The 18,290-nt window shown below is 34.6% G+C and overlaps 1 long non-coding RNA gene and 1 pseudogene across 1 annotated transcript; one reads left to right on the plus strand and one right to left on the minus strand.

Annotated features, from left to right (window-relative positions):
• Window positions 1-10,172: 10,172 nt before the first annotated feature.
• LOC140668965 (uncharacterized) lies at window positions 10,173-13,409 on the plus strand. Its single transcript, XR_012047280.1, has 3 exons — window positions 10,173-10,552; window positions 12,391-12,593; window positions 13,295-13,409. It is a non-coding gene; the product is annotated as an uncharacterized lncRNA (long non-coding RNA).
• A 946-nt stretch (window positions 13,410-14,355) lies between these two features.
• LOC140668878 (uncharacterized) lies at window positions 14,356-16,452 on the minus strand (annotated as a pseudogene).
• Between the last annotated feature and the right edge of the window lie 1,838 nt (window positions 16,453-18,290).

Raw genomic sequence — 18,290 nt, forward strand, 5'->3', positions numbered from 1 at the left:
ATACAAGACATATAAACAGAGAAATATATAAAGAAATAATACATACATATATCAAAATCTGAGAACTTTACCCAATGCATAGAACTCAAAAGAATAATCTTAAACTATAATAACTGATTAATAATCTGAGAACTATACCAAATGCATAGAACTCAAAAGAATAATCTTAAACTATAATAACTAATTAATAATCTGAAAACTACACCAAATGCATAGAACTCAAAAGAATAATTTTAAACTATAATAACTAATCTGAGAACTACACCAAATGTATAGAACTCAAAAGAATAATCTTAAACTATAATAACTAATTAATATTTAATATTATACTTGTGGATCACCCTGTTGTAATGACGTCATTAACGATTGAACGATAGATTGCAAAATACAAATCAATCGTGTAATTTATCTGTGCTTTTGTTCAAAGTACTACGTATTGCAACCGCTATTGTTATAAAATAATATAAATAAGGCCAGAAATTACTTGAGAAATAAACTTTAAATGAAAAAAATTATAATCAAAAAAAAAAATAGATAATGTAATATATCATATATGTTAATCACTTTAGAAATTAAGCCCTTGAAAAATGCATATAATATACTAATATCATAATAATTTGCATCATATAAATTATGCTACGGATAATCAATTAAATGATAAGTACATAAGAAACTCACCGATCTCCTGTAGATCTCACAATTATGGTTAATATAAATATTATTAATACTTTACATAGTAAGAGTCGGTTATAGATGCCTAATACGCTCTGGGATGATAATACGGGTGTGGGGTCCTTATAATGCTCGCCTTTATGGCGGCCGCCGATAATCCCTTATGGATAATGTCCTTTTTCTGTTTGATTCTGTAAGGTACTGTATGTGACTGGGACTCTTATGTCCCTTAAACTGTTATCGGACCTTATACCGTAATTAAGAAACCGAGATGAACAAAAGAACGTTATAATTACGCGTCACTACGAACTTTACTTTGACAAACTTCACAGGGAGATATCCCGTTTGATACTGCCTGCTGCGTGATAGCGTCGCTTCCTTATATTAATTTATGTATTCCTACGCCGGCCGGAACTACTTTAGCGCTCGCGTCGGTCTATGCCTGCGTGTTTCTTTGTGATAACATACAAAGAATATGCTTTTAGGGATGGGTTATTCTCTAGCTCTTATTTAATTTTAAACACGGGTGTTATAAAAATTCGAAAATCATCAGTCAGAAAAATGCGGAAGAAATTCTAACGTTAAATCTTAGGTTCTGACTGGACATTATAATGGTATAATTAATACAATAAGAAAAAATTAAAGTAATATCAAAACGTAGAAGTGACTAAATGTAAAAGTGTATACTGATAATGGTCAGAAGTCTATTCCCGCTCGCATGTACGTTAAATTAAAATTAAGTGTTTGAAATATATGGGATAACTAAAACATGCATCTGAATAATAATTAAATATAAAAAAAATAATATTCACCAAGCCCGAGCCATTAAATTTATTTGTTTATATTGATAATTTTATATATTCTTCGAGCAATTCTTTATTAATTATCTTGATATTCTATAATAGAGAATGGAAAGGGAAGAGGATATTGAGATTTTAATAAATCGCTATATTATTTGAAAGAAAAGAAAAGGAGAGAAAAAAATCAGGATTTTGAGAGTATTATCTATATGCGTATTTTTGTATCAGTATGTGAAATACTGATTCTGCAAAAACACGCAGGTATTCGCAAAGAACAGAAAATCGGAATTTAGGAAAGAAACAGAGTAATGCATTGATGAATCTCAAGGATGTACATAAATGAATGTAAATAAGTGGCTTAGTAATTTTAAAAGAACGAAAGATTTTGTAGAAAACTAAGGGTATACTTAGCTACCTCTTCGACAGCACAACGGACGAGGAGTTTCAAATAATAGATTACAATTGTAAGAGCAAGGAAAGAGAAAAAAAGCAAAGAAAATATACTTAGAAAAGAAATAATATAAGTTTAAAGTTAAAGACTTAGAAATAATTTAATTCTAGTGTAATTATTACAGAAAGTTAACTATCATATCAAATTACAAGATAAAGATTAATGAAAGTAAGAGATATTGTTATATAAAACTTATATATTGTCGTGCGACACTACTATAATTGTAAAGTTTTTGTAAAACCACCTTCCAAAACCAAAAAAGGAAGTACGAAGTATTTACTTATCTATCTGTAAGTATATTAATAATACTTGCACAATTAATATTAGAACACTCACCTGATTAATACGCGCTTGCACCGCTAGATGGCTACATGCCAGAAATCTTACTCGAAAGTAAAAAACCATTTTTAAAGTTTATATAAAGCTAGTATTAGCCATGAAACGTTACCTAATAGAAAAAAATGGAGACTTTGGGAAAATTGCTGGTGAATCTGTTGTGTTACGATTTTACTTTCGGCTTGTACGACGAAAGTAAAAAAGATTTCATAACAGAATTACCTCTCGAAATATCGTGTATCATAATGGCGATGCTAGACTCGAGATCTCTCCAACATGTTGCGATGGTTAGTCATAACTGGAAACATATATCTGAATATGAGCAAGAACACAGAAGAAGACTGTTGCGATGGACGAGCAGCAAATCAAAGAAGTACGCGCTTCGTCAAAATAGAGAAAAAAGAAAAATTCTCGCTTTAATTCGTAAAAAGAAGAATGATAAACCACGAATATCTGCCGCTGCCGACGCGTCGAAACGTCAGAGACATATTAACGTAAGAGTGTAACGATATAATTGTATTAAATTATAATGATCTCTTAAATTATGACTCTCTCTCTCTCTCTCTCTCTCTCTCTCTCTCTCTAACCTTTATAAATATATCAAATTTGTAGCTATACGATTGCTTGAAAGACATGATAAAATCTTAATATATGTATGAACTATCGTAAATAAAAAAATAATATGACGTATGTATATGTAATGTTATAAACTGTCTATAGAATATACCTCTAATTTTTTACTTTTATAAATGTAAAAAAAAATTATTTAAAGCTGCTAATAAATAATAATATTTTTAAATCAAAACAATATAATCAATGGTAAAATTATAAAAATTAAGAATAAACTTCAATTTCGGAAATTGATTTTTCATATAACATCTTACGAAAACCTAACATATATGTATAACTCTTATTGAATGGTATAAACGTGAAAAATTAAATAAAGTTAATTAAGTTTCTTAATGAGTAAAATTCTCTCTAAATTGTTGTAACTATTAAAAATGGCATCCACAAACTTGTTTTATATTTTATGTACAAAAAAATATTTTATGTATTATGCATTTATGATAAAGTCATTTGCTAAATAGTGCAACGAGACACCCCCCTCCCTCCGTTACTAAGTACCCGACTGAACATCCGTCGGAAGTCCGCGGCCCGGTGAATAAAGACCGGGCCAAAGCGGAGACGCAGTGCGCGAGTAGTGATATAGGGGGAGTTCTAACTCAGGAGCTTGAGGGGAGTGCGGGGTGGGGGAGGGGATCTCGGTGGCGCGAGGGGTCTGACGTTACAGGAAGGGGAAAGGGGTCCTACTTACATTCGAAAACAGATGTTTCTTTTTCCAATTTTTATGATCATTTTCCGGAGTACTTTAGAGGCCATAAAATTTTCTTTTTTCTAATTTTTATGACCATTTTATCATTACGATTTACGCGCCGACGTTCGGCAGCTTTGCACCCTCGCGGAAAATCTCCCATAAAACGGGAGCGAGACATCTTCCTTATTATTTTTTTTAAGGAAGAATTCAACTGCGCCAACGTTCGGTTGCTCGAATATATAAATAGGTGCTCTAGAATCCATTAGAATAATGTTTCTTATTTTTATGAACATTTTATGATTAGGATGTCGTGGGAAAAGGATAGAAATTTTTGGCCGACGCTGCGACGAACATGTCTGGAAGCTCCTCACACTCCAGAGAAAGGTGTGGATACGGGGGTGCAAGTTACACCCCCGCCCACACCCTTCCCTGACTTGAGTGCTTTACGCACTCTCATTAGAGAAGAGGTGGCTCGGGCTCTCTATGAGAGTCCGAGTCATTCAGGATGTGAGGATTCTACTAGGGTTCCAATGGAGAGAGAAGGAAAGGAGCTTAAGGAGAGAAAGGGACAGGAGAAGGAATGGGGTGTGGTGAAAAAGAGAAAGTCAGGGAAGGGAAAGGGAGAAGCTCGGCCGGATAAAACCGGGAGCACAAAGGGTGGAAAGGAGAGGAAAAAGGGTGGTGGGATCTAAGATCCTAAAGACCGCCCCTGAGATGCTTCAGGTGCCTGGCCATCGGGCACCTGAGCACCTCCTGCTGCTCTGGAGTAGACCGCGGTGACAAGTGTTACCGTTGTGGTACACCGGGCTACTCCAGAGCGGGATGCAGATCGGCACCCAGTTGCCCCCTTTGTGGGGACCTGGGGGTCGATGACGGTCACACCCTGAGTGGGGGAGAGTTGTGCTCCATCCTCCCCAGGGCGGTAGGCAGAAAGAGGTGGAAGAAACCTCTCTCTCCGTCATCCTCCATGAAAGGAGGATGACGATCATGTGGGGGAGCAGGTGAGGGTAAGACTTAGTCTTCCCCCTCCTCTCACCCACGGGGCAGTGAACTCGGGGGGTCTTTTTATAGGTGCAAAAGCGCCGACGTTCGGTAGCTGTTGTGCCCTCGTGGAAAATTTCCCATAAAAGAGCGAAACATCTTCCCTAATTATTAAGGAAAGAATGCAACGCATCAGCGCCAACGTTCGACTGCTCGAATTTGTGAATCTGTCTCCGCGTTAAAACGTATTCAGCAGTCGTCGAGTGTCGTTCTGTTAAGTGCAAAATGAATAGAAGCAGAAGATGCGATTATCATCGAAGACAACAACGAAGATGTGATTATCATCGAAAACAGTGATGAAGATATGGACGATGAAGAAGAGATCGATGAAGAAATGGATGCTGAAGAAGTGGAAATAGAAAATAAAATCGAATCTACTATGCATTGCAATAAACATATAAAAATTGTGCTTTACAAAATGTATTCAAAATATTCAATTGGTGGTCGAAGCATTATTATAAAGGTTTGATCAATCCATATTTATAATAAACTATTGTCAAAATACATATGCGTTATTATCTTTTTTTCTATCCTCTCCTTATAGCAAGTATTATATACCTTATCCTTGTATACATCTGTGTGGTGAATAATATATTACAGTACGTGATGCATTTTTCTGTTAGTTTGCATTTTCAGCAGACAATAGACGTGGAATATTTAACATCTTTAAACAAGTAGTCGATCAATGACAGTTGATTACGAACTGATCATGGTTCGTTTTTAATGTTGATTGAGGTTTATTTGATGTTGAGATCGACGTTCGTTTGATGTATGATAGTGGTTCAAACATGGTTGAATCGATGTTTCAATCGATGTTGATCAATGTTCGTTACATGTTTGTTTAATGTTTATTTGATTGTGTCGTGATTCAATAATCGTTTTATTATAATTATCTGTATGAACACTGTGTGGAGCGACAGTTGTCTTTTTTATTACTGATTTTTATTATTTCTTTCTTCGCCTATTCTTTATAAAACGTATCCTGTGTATAGTTGGATCTAAATTCATTCTGCTAAAGATGCTGAAAAATACTTATGTAGATGAGACGTGATACTCGAGTTAGAAGAAAATGAGAGTTTTTTCTTGTCCATCTCTGTAGTATTATATCGTATTATATTTCAGTACGTGATGCAGTTGCATCTGGTACTATATTTCGATTCACGATATTAAAATAATTAACGTCTCTTAAACAGTACAAATAGTTGATTTTTGTTTATTATAATTGATCATGATACATTTTATGTTGTTTGATGTTTATTTGATGTATGATTGTGGTTCGAACATGGTTGGATCGATGTTTCAATTGATGTTGATCAATGTTCGATACATGTCTGTTTAATGTTTATTTGATTGTGTCGTGATTCAATAATTGTTTTATTATAATTATCTGTATGAATGCTGTGTGGAGAGGCAGTTGTCTTTTTCATTACTGATTTTTATTATTTCTTTCTTCGCCTATTCTTTAATGTGACAATCCTCTAACGAACGTAGTACGTAAAATTACATGAATCAGCAATTATCCCCTCCAATGTTAAAACTTGCGATACAAGAAAAATCTATCCTACAACCAAAATTGTACGCCGAATATTATATGAAGTTATAAGGCGCTCTTAAACCGAGCAGAAACGCTCGTTTTATTCGTTTTCGATTGGAAAACATCACAATCTGCAATGGGAAGATGGAAACATTCCATACTACATGGCTAAACGTTTAATCACTGAAACTGTGACGTTGAAAGATGCAGCTTCTCGAGTGTATGTTAAGGGGCATGAAAAACGAGAATGGTTGGCAAATTTACTGGCAGATGATGCGAGAATCGGCCTTATTATCGAGACATTGGATAACGACTATGAAGACGTTCCTCCTTTAGATAAATTTAATGTTACTCTGCACTACGATAAACATGTAAGAAATTGCGCTTTACAAAATGTATTTAAAATATTCAATTGGTGATCGAATCATCATCATGAAGGTTTAATCAACCCATATTTACATTAAAAACTATAGTTCAAGTATTATTTTCTATATTCTGTAATTAAATTTTTTTAATTTTAAATAAATTTGGAATTTTTATACATTTATATTTCTTTTACTGTCACCTTCTTTCCTTACCATCATGCTCTCTCCTTTCCTTACACATCATACTCTCCTTGTCCTACTTCTATAGCGCTGTCCTTTTCTCACCATGCGCGCTCTCCTTCTTCTCTATTCTTTCTCTCACCATGCGCGCTGTTCTTCCTCTCTATTCTTTCTCTCGCACCCATATCTCCTTTTCCTGCCATCATGCTCTCCTTTTCTTATCGTCATGCACTCCTTGTCCTACACATACACCACATCGTACTATAGAACGCCTAATTATATTTATTATTTATATTTATAGTCAAATATACATGATAATGTCCACCCACTATGCGACACGTTATTCTTTAGCGCAAACATTCGTACTGTCGGCGCGTTATTTTTTAGCGCAAACATCCGTACTGTCGACGGTCTGTTTATGTTATCATTTAGCCAAAAATTTTATCTTACGCTTTGTCGTATACATTTGTAACCGAATATTTCAATCGTCGTATACATTTGATTCGATTTCATCATACGACAGCCGCACACACGGTGCTATAACTTTTGAATAGTTTAGTATCGCATAAACTACAACGCCTTCGGTAGTGCCATGAATTCTGTAGTGCAATTTTTACAAAATCGTGAAATTGGTTTACCAAAGACTTATGCAAGATCGTTAAAACTGTTTTTCGAGATCCGTGACGATATAGATTTTTTATGTGATGTGGTCGATGAAAATACCGATATAGAACTTATGCAATTTGAAGATCCTGTTGTTGTGAAAATAAAGTATCTTCGAAAAGAGAGGCTGCTACAGATAAAAAAAGAAAGAAGGATAGACTTTTTAGAAGAAAGAAGAAAGCGACTTGTACATAACTCATTTAATACACACACACATGTGTTGAAAAAAAACTGAAAAAGGCTCAAAGGATCTTTTATCTATCGTCTTTGTTTGCGGAAACTCTTTGGTGAGCTTCCGTATGAGGTGTGGGAGACAGAGGAACCGTGGCTCCCCGAAATTCTGCAGGAGGACTCCAGGTCGTCAGATGAGAGAGACTCCGAATAGATTGTGAGTATTTATAATTTTTATCATTTTAGAAAATATTTTTAAAGTACTAATAAAAATGTTTTTTTTTCCTGTTACAGACGCAGCTATGACGAGTTCCCATGGCGCATCGCCCCTACAGATTTTTAATTTTTTAAATTTTCTACTATAATTTTAATTCTTTTTTATATTTTTATATTTAAACATATAACTATTTTAATTTTGCAAATTTTCTATTACAATTTCTATTCTTTTTTAATTTTAAAACACACACACACACACACTTTATATGTATACACATACACACTTTTTAAATAAAATTTATGTTAAACTTATATATATTTATTACTTATCCACCTTCATCATCTATCCCATCCTTCTTCCTCTGTATTAGATATAATTAGATAATAAGATAACATTTAACATTATAAAAAACTTAACATGCAAAAATTATCTTTTTTCTCGCGTACGCCTTAGCCTCCGTCTTATCGCGCCTCCGCTATCCTCCTTCCTCTCTATTCTTTCTCTCGCACCCCATAACACGCTCTCCTTCTCGCTATCCTTCTTCTTCTCTATTCTTTTCTCTCGCACCCATATCTCCATTTCCTACCATCATGCTCTCCTTTTCTTACCATCATGCCCTCCTTTTCCTATCATCATGCACTCTCTTGTCATACACATACAGCGCTTTCCTTCTCACACCACGTCATACTCTCCTTGTCCTACGCTATATAGAACGCCTATATCACCGTCTCCCTCTAACGCGTTGCGAACGCCTATAGCACCTTCTCCCTCTACCGCGTTGCGAACGTCTATCGCACCTTCTCCCTCTACCGCGTTGCGAACGTCTATCGCACCGTCTCCCTCTACCACGTTGCGAACGTAATTATTTATTGCAAATATACATTATGGATAAACAGAGTGGGGTGATTATTTTATCTATAACAGTTGACATTCCTCTCTCACCATCAGACCTCCGCAGTCAGTCGGAGAGGACACTCCCTCCACGTGCGGAACCATATGTATGCCTTCCCCCCTCCCCCTCTCAATCAGGGGGGTGTTTGGTACCAACCTTTCCCCCTCAATCTGGGGGGGACATTTGGTACCTCCCCCTTCCCCTCAGTCTAGGGGGACATTTGGCCTCCCCCCCGGTCAGTACGGGAGGCGAGGTACCTCGCCTCGTCTCCTCCCCGCTTACCTCACCCCCCTCAGATCCCTGGATTAGAACTCTCTTATCCTATCTACTACATTAAATACCGTTTATCATCGTGTGGACTTAAAGCAATTTTTTTCTGCCGCGTGGTATATACTTTATGCATTTTTGATCTTATAGTCGATTGCTGTCGCGTCATTTTAATTCCTTCGTTCAGACACTGCATGTAATCGTCAAATGTTATCGTTTTCGCGACAACGTTATTCTTGACACCTTTTACCTTTTACGTATTCTTTTTACCATCTACTTTTAGCGCATATATTTTTGCTCTAAGCCCGACAAATTCTGTCATTATCATACCGTTGTTTTCATCCTTCATCAGACCCGGTACCTTTTTATTCACGAGCGGTATACCGTACGCATTGTCTATCGCATAGTCGCTCGTGTCGAACTTGCCGATGTCGCGTTTCATATTCTCGTACACGTCTTCGCACTCAATGTGATATATGAAACTATCCGTGTCGGTGTACATGACTTTACATTTTTCTTTATACATTGGAATCATGTAATCGTGATAAAATTCGTACAAACACATCTTGGATACATCAAGTATACACATACCTACATAGATTTGGTTTGTAAAACTTCACCTCGAGTCTACTCATCAACCTAATAAGTCACTTCAACATCTCTCCGAAACGTTAGTCCGAAGTCGTGAAAAGTCGTCTCTGTGTCTTTATACATTCACTGCGTCCTAAAATCAATTTTAACTTAATTTTCGTCAGCTACTTTGTGTCGTCAAGGTAGATCTTTAATAATACTTTACTTTCTCGTCTTCGCGACTCGTCTTGTATTATAATTTAGAGCTTCGACTTACTTTACATTATAATTAAGAATTATTACTTTATTGTTAATTAATTTCCAATTTCTGGTACAGTGCGGTTGTACCTTTTTACACCAACATTTGTAATAATCATTACTTGCAATCTTTGTAAAATCTTCAAGCTTTTAAAATACATAGTCGCTTATTTCGAAATATTCACAAGTTCATTATTTTAATACAGTGTTCCTTCACTCCCAATCAGTATTTACTATATTTAATTTAATATCGATTAAATATTTAAAGTACGTCTGGATCTTGAGCGTTAGCGAGACCCGTGCCTGGGGATAGAGCAGAGTGACGTGCCCCTCGTGTTAGTTCGAGCAGAGCTGAGACTTAGTCGATCAGCTGCTTGAATGTCGCTTGATCCAGATTGTCAAACTGAAATGAATAACTTTTCAAATTAGAATAAAATTTTGATTATAATTTATAGTAAATGCCTGGTTCTCGTCGCGCCGGTAAACGACATAGACAACTACGTGCCGCTTTACGTCGACAGAGACAAATTTCGAACAGTGATAACGGCTTCAGCCAAGTAGAAAAAGACAATTCAATTAACGTACCGGACAATCAAAGGATTGTCGTAGAACTTTTTGATCAGCTTCCTGCATCTAACTCAATCGAAGTTCCCATCTCGCGAAGAACCTTTGAATTTATTGGCTGGCCCGGACCTTTGGTTGAAATCAAGCTGCATCCTGCCTCAACCTCTACCACTGACATCCCTGAGGGAGATCCACGACGTCCAGAGTATGAGGAAAAGGCTCAGGAAAATCAGCAAAACTAGAGACATTAATAAAGGTAAGTCACTATTTTAAATACATACACACACATGCGCATATGATCAATCAAGAAAAATATTACTATTTTAATAAAAAAGAAAACGCACTCATATTCCAACAAAATATAATAAAAAAGAAAAGAATTCCGAATTGAACCACTATTTATAACACATCGTGCTTGACATTTATATGACATCATATTACTTTAACGACTTCAATTTTGCAAAACAATTATAATTACAATCTAGACATATGCTTTTACGACTAATGCAATAAACTGTTCCACCTTCAAGCTCCGAAATAAAAATTTTCTACAGTTAACTAGACATACATACAAGATATATATATATATATATCTCACTCTTTTGAATAACTCACAGTTCAGGCTATTGACTCTTATAAAATTACAAATTGACTCACATTCTGATATTACTCTCAAGAATTATAAAGTTAAAATACTATACTATCAAGAAATTTGCAAATTTAGAATGAAATTAAATAATCGATCTATCAATGTAAGAGAATTAACTACTCGTTATACTTAATTTAATAATAAAAATAACGGAGCATCCCTTGCTTAATCTCTTCTTCCTATTTTCCATCGGAGACAGTGATTTTGAAACAATAAATTATATCGCTGGCCTCCACCACACCATATTCCAGTGTACATTTCTTTATATGATACCTCACTACACAGTGCTGAACCTGCAAAGAACCATACTCTTATTAATATATATATATATATATATATATATATATATATATATATATATATATATGAGCAATAACAATTTTAATAATCTTTTCTTATTACATGAATAGATGCATCAACGAAATTCATGAAAAATAAAATCATATTACAACAGTTGACTTTCTCTTAAGGAAAGAGATATCTACATTCAATATAAATCCAAATCATTTAAATTTCACAATTTAACTTTGTTCTTCATATTAAAGCAGTCATTAATTAATGAGAAATTTGCTCTTACATTATACAAGTCGTAAATTAAAACTTTCAAAATCAGTATATATTTGGAATTGCTGCGACGGTGAATTCTACCATACAACAACAGTAAGTACGTAATCCCTCATAATTACTATCACAAACCACCTTAATCCTTATCCCAATTCTAATATAATTGAAAATTAATCACAATCTATTTATAATTTCAAAACTGAAATTTTCTAATCATAATTATTGCTCCAACTTAAAATTGAATAAATTCAGAACTATTGCAGATATAATTTTAGAATTTTATATTTCTTTTTTTTTTTTTCTCTTTCATCTTTAATTGACTCGAGTGTCATTGTGCGTCACGTTCATTGCATACGCGATAATTGTCATGGTGTCATAGAGTTCTTAGAACTTCCTCAGCTTCTCGTTGGTGCCGAGTGAATTGTATTCTGACCACCAGACTATATCAAATATACAATAACGGAATTCAACGCGTTTGCTTAACATTCTTAATCATTTTCAAATACATATGTCATAAATTTAATCGCTTTATTTTCAACTTTCTTAATTTTTCTTATCAAATAAAATAAAATAAATGAAGCCTCAGACAACTGATTCTGAATTTCAACAAAATCTCTTCGTTGACCCTGAAGTCATATTAGAAACTTTAATCCAATTTATAGAAGAAAACAAAGAAAACATTATTTACAATTTAGATAATATCATAAAAAAATTTTTAAATCAAGCCTCTATTATCATCATTCCTGATCAGTAAAAAAATTCCCCGATTTATTAATTCCTAGTACACATTGATCCTGCTCTCGGCGGAGCCCTGGGTATAGCCGATTTAGACAGATCATCCAAAAAACTAAATAGAGAGTAACCCTGTTATTGACACCTAGGTAGACGATAACAGTGGGTCACAGCACGTGACAGAATGTCTGCAACAGAGATCTCAGGAAGAAATAGTTCAATCTGCGCCAGTGGTCCAGGCCATCCAATGAACTCGAAGGTTCTTCGGGTGCTGACAATGTCAACTGGCTCTAAAGCCTGCGGCCACTCAAAGAGTTCAACAACGATCCTTTGATTATTTGGTATATCTATAGTAAGTTCTTCACTATTTCCAGTTATTTGATTAAAAGCATTAATTTGTTTTTGAAGTTGCCGTTGTTGGCGTAAAGCGGCGCGTAACTGTTTGTACCTTTTACCGGCGCGGCGAGTACCAGGCATCTACTATAAATTATCGTAAATTATTTTTTATTTTGCGAGATTAACATTTGTTAATAATCTGGATTAAACGACGCCCAGACGGCTCATCGACTAAGTCTCAGCTCTGCCTGAACTGTAACGAGGGGCACGTCACTTTACTCTTTCCCAGGCTCGGGATTCGCTATCGCTTTATCCAGATAGAGTAAATGATAAAATTCTAATGGCTTTGATATTTAGTTAATATTGTAGTAATAATTTGTATAATATCTAATTGTTTATAGTAAATGTTGGCTCGGAAATGTAGGAACACTGGATCTAACAATTCACTTAAAGTAATGCAAAAATTAGCTGATATATTTCAAATATCAAAATAATTTTACAAAGTTGCAAGTATATAAGTTGCTATAATAATGTTATTAATTAAAACGAGAGGTACATCCGCACTGTATTGAAATTAAAGGTATCAATGGTAATATAGTATTAAATCTAAGTTAATTTAAAATGAGTCGCGGAGTAGAAAAATCTTAAAATATTTAAAGACTCTACCTTGACGACACAAAGTAGTAGTCAGTAAAGCTAAGTTGAATTATATTTTAGGACGCAGCGAACAAAGACTCAGAGATTCTACAACTTAGGACGACTTCTTCACGACTCCTGAATTACGACTGTTTGCAGTCCATACGCTCAACTGACTCCTGAGGTTCGTCCCCACTCTCAATCTCTCCTTCCACTAGTTATCAGAAGGACTCAAGTTCTGGTTGGTTGATCTTGTTCGTATGGAGATGGACTTTGGTTTGGAGAAGGAAGTCTCCTCCTCTGGAGTTATTGGAACCGAGTGAGTTCTTCGATATCAATTTCGATAAGATGATACGAACTTTATAATTAAGTATCCGTTGTTATATTTCGAGGAAGCTCTCGCGATTATATTCAAGCGATTTCTTTATAATCACTTGCTTCAACTAAAATGGTAATCAAGTATTGGTTTATATATTAGATTAAGAAGAAGCTTCTTCGCTGATCGTCAGGATGTTTAGGCTACTTGATTATATGTGATTTCATGAGTCTTTGTGTCGCTGTTATCGCGTGCGTCATATTAATTATCGATTTTTCATACAACGCTAAGACTTATTCGTATTGCAGCGAGAGAGATTTAATGACTATTATGTTATATATATTTTATTCCTCAACATAATATTACTTATAAGAATTTTGAATACTTTCTCTCTCGTTGCATCACATTTGTTTTATTGATTAATTTTACATGTTTGAAAATATTTATATGGGAGACTATATTCTTATTTCTAGTATATTTTATTGAATTTATTTTGACATATGGTGCTTTTGTTTTTCTAATATTGATTTTATTCAGCTGCGAAAGTTAACTCTTGAGCAAATATTTAATTTTAATTTTGATAATACCCTTTTGACAGTATATAAGATATATATATAAGATTTTTAATTTTAGTTCCAACAACCATTGCTTTGTAAAAAAAAAAAAATAAATCTTCCATATAAATTCACATTTTTAGTGGACGCGGATTAATATCGGTAGTATTTATATATTTTGTACATATATATATATGTTTTATATATATATGTATACGGATAAATGTATTTTATTCGAGTATCGTCAGTGCGTCGTTTTTATATGTATTTAACTACTGGTTGTCCTTTTGAGAATAGGTGATTTTTACATCTAGTTTGATAAGTTTGGTCTAATTTTGTGAGAAGTTAATTTGTTTAAAATTTATATTTATCAATATAAATATATAAAAATATATATATTTAGAATATATATATATATATACATATATATATATATATATATATATATATATATATATATATATATATATATATATAACCGTAAGAGACTTTGACTTTAATTTTTAATTAATACTTAATATAATATAATTGAATAACTATGATTGTATGATTAATTTTTATATTCATTAAGGACAATATTACTTAATTATGATTTTGTATAAGCAAGCATTTGGTAATATGCCGAATTGTATATATATATAGCGTACATTTTATAATTGAACAGTATATTTGTGTTTTTGAAAATTTTATTTTTGGCGGGACGTCACATCCCCCCCTCTTATTTAAGAACGAATTCCCGATGTTTTTCGTAGGGATTTGTTCTATATCATTTAATCGTTCGCGTAGATCGGTATAGACAGTGGGGATAGGGGTGGTCGTGTTTACCGCTGTGGTGTTGTTAATAGTGTGTTCGTCTTTTGGTGTTGTTGGTGTTGCTAAAAAGGATTCCGTCTGCCCTGGGGGAGATTGTCCTTCTTCCGGTTGTAGCTTTCGCCGATTTACGAGTCCTCGTGCCAGATGAAGTAAAAGATGTGTGAGGGAACTCCATACGGCGCCCAGCAGGTGCAGACTGCATCCATATACGGTGTGTAGTGCATAACCATGGATTGCCGTGTCGATAGTCAACTTAATAACTCTTATGACTATAAATACTCCGAGAATTCCGGCTGTCGCTGACCCGAAGGTTACGAATCCGCTCTATATCCTTGAGGCGGTATTTGAGGCTATTTTTTGGAGTGCCTTTTTGTCCAACAGGCTGTATAATGAGACTTCTCCTGGTACAACTGCTTGTCCTGTCATCCCACGAGCTACGAAGTTGAGAAGCGCTGGTTTCTCAGCAGGAAACATTATGTGATCTCGTAGCTTCTCTATCTTTTTCAGTGTATATTCCACTAATCGCCAATGGGCCTGGAGTGAGATATTTCCAACTCAAGGAGGTCATCGGATGTAATCGTTGTGGAGGTAATTGTCTGACTTGTGGATCGGGAGTAAGTTGAATCCATGTATCGTCTATGCGATAGAGTGTTGGTAGTTCGAAGCTACATTCCTTTTGAGTGCCAAATTTTGTGAGCACTCTAGATTTTGGCGTTAGAAATAATGAAGTATTTCTTACTGTTACAGGAAGTTCAGAGTAGCATTCCTTTGTTCTTCTGACTGTGGCGTCAACAGGAATATATTTTACTACATGTACTGCTTCTCCAGCTGTGACAGCCATGAATCCTGGTCCTTTCATTAATCGATGAGCAAACTCATCAGGCTGTAAGGTGGCGATTGATAAGGTGTTAGTTATTACGTTCTTTTCTAACTCGCATCTTTGTTGAATAACATTATGATAAAGAGATGTCATTTGATGTCTTATATGTTTTTCGACATATACGAATTTTGAATTCATATATGCAAAGATGTCGAGGTTATCGATTGGAATTGTTCCTCCTTCCGCGAAAACATCTCCCTTCTTTGTTTCCAGGATGAAAAGCTTGGGATGCTCTGTACGAAGAAGAGTATATCCGCACAATGGCTGTTCCCGGGTCTTTGTCAGTGCGAAGGTTATGTCTTGTGTTGTCAGACTATACACGATGGGTGACTTCCCTGCGCTGTTGTCGTCTGTAGTTTTGGTTGCAGGTCCTTCGTACAATACATCATATTGATGAAAATTGCATGAAGAGGTAGGCATTGGTTCCCAGTAAGTATATCCATCTTCTGAGTCAATGTTTGCAGGATTTTGATCCTTCGCTAAGTGTACAGACTGTTCCTGATTTTAACATTATCTTCCCTGTGTTTAGCTTAACGGGGACATAAGCTGTCTTCAAAGATATTTTTGCGACTGCTTGCACGACAACGTCGTCCCACGTTCCATAGAAGTCGGAGTACTGCGTGCCCTTACATTTTCCATCGTTGCTTATGCTTCCAGCCATGGTGATACTATAGGAGGAAGTCTGATTGACTCGGATCCCGTCGATTAAGACTCTCGCTCCAAGTGAAAGAGTACCGTCACGAAACATTCTTGTGCACTGTGCATGTCCGGTTTCATGCATATAATCGGCTCGTCCATTATGTACGACAGAAACGTGTGAATGCATGCCACAATAATATATTATTCTTGAAAGTTCAACTTTGCATTGCATTATATACGCATGATTATAGTCGGAAAGCTGCAGGAGTTGGATATAAGTTTCCGTGGAGTTAGGAATTTTATGCGGAAGGTTGCACTCTCCAACATCCAACAGCGATATCGAGGTTATATTTAAATGCCGCCTGCCGCAATCAAACCCGAGAAGAGCAAGGGAGGTTTGCGTAGTAATTAACAATATTAAATGATACATCATTCTGTAAGTAAAGAAATCAGAGTTTATTGTTTACATGTTTTCAGATTTCTGTTTCATTTGTTGTATCATACATTGTTATAGTCATTATTTTTTTATCAATACAGTCATATAAGAGTTCTGCTATGTTACAGGGATCATGTCCTTTGTTTCTTAATACAATACATATTATTAAATAATCTATAAAGCAAATAGTGCAATTTTTAATTGAAGTGTTTTCGACTATGTCATTTCCACAATTATGACATTTTTTCTCTTCGAATTTATCACTGAATATGCCGTGGAATTTTATAATTTCATATGTTTGAAATCTGCCCATAATTAATCGGAAGCAAGTTACACAGTATCTATTTTCCTCAGCCTTAACATGATACGTTTTATAGCATTGAAAAGTAAAGAATCCGGGGCAGTGTGTTAGAAAATAATGCAGTTTTGGTTTATAAGGTTTCGGCCTATACATTTTTATTGATTTTCGTGACTTATTGCGAATATATATATATGTGTGGTGTATATAAATGTGACTATTAATAAAAACCTTGCGACCAGGCCAAGCTCAGATCTGCAATCCCTCCAAGGAGTGGATTCTTCTACTGAAAAGATATATATATCAGATCGTGATATATATATATATATATATTTTCTTAATTTAAAGCTTACGTATAATGTGATCTTATAGTATGTTCATATTAATGTGTTTACTTATATATGTATGTTTGTATTTCTTATATATATATTTATATATGTATATCTGTTTAGCTGCTAACATTAATACGGGCCTTTATAAAGGTTGTTTTGGTACAGTCGGACCCGAGTAAAGCAATGGAAATTTGTTTTGGGTGATAATATTGAATAATACATAAAAAGTGAGTAATTTTTTTTTTATATATATATATATATGTTTTTTCTTAATTTTCCATTTCATCAGTGTCGTCATATATTGTTAATTTGATAGTATCTTTAGTGATACTATCATATAATATTTCCTTAATATTGTTAGGATCAAACCCCCTTTCTCTTAATATTATACATATTGCTAAGTAATCTATAAAGCAGATTGTGCAGTTTTTAATGGATGTATTCCTCAGTAAATCAGTTCTACAAATAAGGCACTGTTCCGTTTCAAATGTTCGATTACTTATTCCGTGAAATTTAACAATAAAAAACGTACGGTAATTGCCCTGGATTTGTGCGAAACAACTAGAGCAATATCTTTTTCCTTCTGCCTTAATATATAAAGCCTTATAGCACTTATAAATAAAAAGACCGTGACAATGAGTTAAAAGAAAATGGGATTTAAATTTATATGGCTTGGGTCTACACATTTTTAATGATTTATAATAACTATATGGATATATATATATATATGTATTAACAAGAGTTGAATGACCAAGTCAGCGATTTCTTCCAAAAGTGGATTCATTCACTGAAAGAAAAATACATGTATA

The sequence above is a fragment of the Anoplolepis gracilipes genome, chromosome 8, assembly GCF_047496725.1.
Source record: "Anoplolepis gracilipes chromosome 8, ASM4749672v1, whole genome shotgun sequence".
Taxonomy (NCBI): Eukaryota; Metazoa; Arthropoda; class Insecta; order Hymenoptera; family Formicidae; genus Anoplolepis; species Anoplolepis gracilipes.